We start from the raw sequence: 5,000 nt of genomic DNA, 5'->3' as shown, positions 1-5,000 counted from the left end.
TCCTGCCCTTCAGCTCGGCCCTCCAACCACCGCCAGAGTTTTTAGAGACTTTATTGTCCTGACGATGTTTCAGACCCCTTTTCTCACAGATTTTAGACGTTTTGCTAATAACTTTTCTAAGGATCCTTCAATCACATGAAAGGTTCAGTTGATTTTGTCCTCCATGATGTTTAGAGTCGGTGCTGGAGCCTCATGCAGCTCAGTAATCGGCAACCGGGGCTCAGTCTGATCCTCAGGTCCAGGTAGATCCAGGTAGATCCAGTTAGATACAGGTTGGTGTCGGCTCTCTGACATTCCTACTAATGACTCTCGACCAAAAGGCCTTCACAGATTCAAACAGCTGAAGTAAAGAGAGTAAATGAGTCGACACCGACTCTAAAAAGCAGGTTCCTGGATCCAGAGAGACGACTTTACCGAAGATGGAGGCTCAGTGAAATCCAGTTTAAACTAGACTTGTAGTCAAAACCACTTAAAACAAGAGCAGACAGTGTTAAGACCAAGACTAGTTCAGCTCCAGACCAAGACAAGACCAGGACAGACCGAGTCCGGACGAGACCAAGACCAAGACTCTACCAAGATACTACCAAGACACTACCAAGACACTACCAAGACACTACCAAGATACCACCAAGATACTACCAAGACACTACCAAGATACTACCAAGATACTACCAAGACACTACCAAGATACTACCAAGATACCACCAAGATACTACCAAGATACTACCAAGACACTACCAAGATACTACCAAGACACTACCAAGACACTACCAAGACACTACCAAGATACTACCAAGATACTACAAAGACACTACCAAGATACTACCAAGATACTACCAAGATACTACCAAGACACTACCAAGACACTACCAAGATACTACCAAGATACTACCAAGACACTACCAAGACACTACCAAGACACTACCAAGATACTACCAAGACACTACCAAGATACCACCAAGATACTACCAAGATACCACCAAGATACTACCAAGACACTACCAAGATACTACCAAGATACTACCAAGACACTACCAAGACACTACCAAGATACTACCAAGATACTACCAAGATACTACCAAGACACTACCAAGATACTACCAAGACACTACCAAGATACTACCAAGATACTACCAAGATACTACCAAGATACCACCAAGATACTACCAAGACACTACCAAGACACTACCAAGACACTACCAAGATACCACCAAGACACTACCAAGATACTACCAATACACTACCAAGACACTACCAAGACACTACCAAGATACTACCAAGACACTACCAAGATACTACCAAGATACTACCAAGATACTACCAAGATACTACCAAGACACTAGCAAGACACTACCAAGATACTACCAAGATACTACCAAGATACTACCAAGACACTACCAAGACACTACCAAGACACTACCAAGATACTACCAAGACACTACCAAGACACTACCAAGATACTACCAAGATACTACCAAGACACTACCAAGACACTACCAAGACACTACCAAGATACTACCAAGATACTACCAAGATACTACCAAGACACTACCAAGACACTACCAAGATACTACCAAGACACTACCAAGATACTACCAAGATACTACCAAGATACTACCAAGATACTACCAAGATACTACCAAGATACTACCAAGAAACTACCAATACACTACCAAGACACTACCAAGATACTACCAAGACACTACCAAGATACTACCAAGATACTACCAAGATACTAGCAAGACACTACCAAGATACTACCAAGACACTACCAAGATACTACCAAGACCAATACACTACCAAGACACTACCAAGACCAGGACCAGATCAAGACCAAGACCAAGTCCAAAACAGACCAAAACAGACCAAAGGCTGTCGAGACAGAGACCACAAAAAACTGGTCTTGGTCTCTAGACCAAGACCATTCTCAAGAAATACAAGTCTAGTTCAAACAAAGATTCTCTTTTGCTGCTCAGATTATATTTACAGCCATTAGCTTTACCATGATAGGTATCTCTACCAAATACACCAAATATAAAGTTTTACACATCATTATTTATTGATCTTGAACAGATTTAAGAGGGTGGCTGCTAATCATCAGCCCTCGGTTCCCCCAACCCCGTAAGATCATGTAATAATCGCCTCATAATGTCATTAAATCACGAGTGCATAACGTAATAACGGCTTTGCATATTTGTTACGTAATAATGTAATAACTTATTATACAGTATGAGCCGATTATTACATTATGAACTTTTATTACATTTAAGCATGAGTTGTTATTACATCATGAGTTGTTATTACATCATGATTTATTACATCGTGAGATGTTATTACATCATGAGTTGTTATTACATTATGAGTTGTTATTACATCATGAGTTGTTATTACATCATGAGTTATTACATCATGAGATGTTATTACATTATGAGTTGTTATTACATCATGAGTTATTACATTATGAGTTATTATTACATTATGAGTTGTTATTACATTATGAGTTGTTATTACATCATGAGTTATTACATTATGAGTTGTTATTACATCATGAGTTATTACATTATGAGTTGTTATTACATCATGAGTTATTACATTATGAATTATTACATTATGAGTTGTTATTACATCATGAGTTATTACATCATGAGTTATTACATCATGAGTTGTTATTACATTATGAGTTGTTATTACGTTATGAGTTGTTATTACATCATGAGTTATTACATCATGAGATGTTATTACATTATGAGTTGTTATTACATCATGAGTTATTACATTATGAGTTATTATTACATTATGAGTTGTTATTACATTATGAGTTGTTATTACATCATGAGTTATTACATTATGAGTTGTTATTACATCATGAGTTATTACATTATGAGTTGTTATTACATCATGAGTTATTACATTATGAATTATTACATTATGAGTTGTTATTACATCATGAGTTATTACATCATGAGTTGTTATTACGTTATGAGTTGTTATTACATAATGAGTTATTACATCATGAGTTGTTATTACATTATGAGTTATTTTTACATTATGAGTTGTTATTACATCATGAGTTGTTACATTATGAGTTATTACATTTAAGTTATTACATAATGAGATGTTACATCCTGAGTTGTTATTACATTATGAACTTTTATTACATTTAAGTTATTACATTATGAGTTGTTATTACATTATGAGTTATTACATTATGAGTTGTTATTACATTATGAGTTGTTATTACATCATGAGTTATTACATCATGAGTTGTTATTACATTATGAGTTGTTATTACATTATGAGTTATTACATTATGAGTTGTTATTACGTCATGAGTTGTTACATCATGAGTTGTTACATTATGAATTGTTATTACATCATAAGTTGTTATTACATCATTAGTTATTACATCATGAGTTGTTATTACATTATGAGTTATTACATCATGAGTTGTTATTACATTATGAGTTGTTATTACATCATGAGTTGTTATTACATCATGAGTTGTTATTACACCATGAGTCTTTACATCATGAGTTGTTATTACATCATGATTTGTTATTACATCATGAGTTGTTACATTATGAGTTGTTATTACACCGTGAGTTGTTATTACATTATGAACTTGTATTACATTTAAGTTATTACATAATGAGATGTTACATTGATGTTTCTCCTCCATGTCAGTGATTCGTTGTTTCTTGTAAAACACGGTTGAATCGAAGCATGCCAGTGTTTTTAAGCTGCTAAAGTGCATGATAGTGATTTTATTTGTCGTCATGAATCCATGGGATTTAATTCATATATTGATAAATAATGTGTTTTTGAATATTTTCTATGTTTGTTGCCAAACGGGTCAAAGTCTCTGGTTCTGTCGTCGTCGTCACGGCGACACGATCGTTTCACTGTGATGAAGTTTCACCACGACACGGTTTGTGGCAGAAAACAAACTAAACTCAGGTCTAAATCATGAAATCATCAGCGTCATTTACATCTGAACACTTTTACATCCACCTCACTGTTGCTTTTATAAAGTTAATCTTACATTTACTTCACATCCCCTTTTTTCACTTCTAATATTCCAAAGATGCTTAAAGGTTTTTGTTGAGTTTTTAGACGTTAAGATTGGGTCAGACGCCTGAAGGTCTGACGTCGACCAGGGGGTCAAAGGTAATTTAATTTACTGCTCTCTTTTCTTTCTAACTGATTATTACTCACTTTTCTTGTGGATTTTCTCAATTATCTAAAAAAATCACCTTGTGAAACAGGAAACCGTCTGAGCACCGTGTGACGTCTGCACTTGAAATAAAAGTTTACTGTGAAACCAGGAGTCGTCGTCTGCTTTTGTTGTCGTTGTCGTTACCCGATGTGAGTCGCTACCCGATTTTAGTCACACATGTGCAGTCGCGTCTGAAGGGAGAAATATTTATTTTGTGTCCTGGAAAATGTCCTGAATTCCTAAAACACAGTCTCAGTCCGGTGGAAGGACGCTCATATCAGCTCTGCACCTGCTGTTATTAACAAAGGTAACTGTGAGAGAGGCGCCCCCTGTGTGGCTTGTTCACACGGGACTGAGTTCCCGTGCGTTTTTTCCGTGCGTGCGTATGTTTTTTCGTGCGTGCCTGCGTTTTTTTTTGCGCGCTTTCGTGCGTGCCTTTTTTCATGCGTGCCTTTTTTTATGCATGCGTTTTTTTGTGCGTGCGTTTTTTACGTGCGTGTGTTTTTTACGTGCGTGTGTTTTTTACGTGCGTGTGTTTTTTACGTGCGTACGTGCGTGCGTGCGTTCGTGCGTGCGTGCGTGCGTTTTTTCCGTGCCTACGTTTTTTTGTGCATGCGTGCGTTTTTTGTAAGTTTTCGACATTTCGACTTTTTTCTCAACTTTTTTCTAAAAAATGTGAACTTTTTTTCTCAAAATTTCAATTTTTTTCTCAAAATTTTGACTTTTTTCTCACACACACACACACACACACACACACACACACACACACACACACACACACACA

General features: G+C 36.5%; 1 protein-coding gene across 2 annotated transcripts in view; it reads left to right on the top strand.

Moving 5' to 3' along the window:
• Positions 1-749, top strand: part of LOC133419842 (adhesion G protein-coupled receptor A1-like) — a 17,487-nt gene extending 16,738 nt beyond the window's left edge. For both annotated transcript variants that reach the window (XM_061709303.1, XM_061709304.1), the window contains one exon: positions 1-749. This exon is cut by the window's left edge and continues 1,630 nt beyond it. The gene's annotated coding sequence lies outside the window, so the exon portion shown is untranslated.
• The last annotated feature ends 4,251 nt before the right edge of the window (positions 750-5,000 follow it).

Source organism: Cololabis saira, chromosome 19 (assembly GCF_033807715.1).
Source record: "Cololabis saira isolate AMF1-May2022 chromosome 19, fColSai1.1, whole genome shotgun sequence".
Classification (NCBI taxonomy): domain Eukaryota; kingdom Metazoa; phylum Chordata; class Actinopteri; order Beloniformes; family Belonidae; genus Cololabis; species Cololabis saira.
The sequence above is the reverse complement of the archived record's forward strand: the minus strand, read 5'-3'. Positions and strand labels throughout refer to the sequence as shown.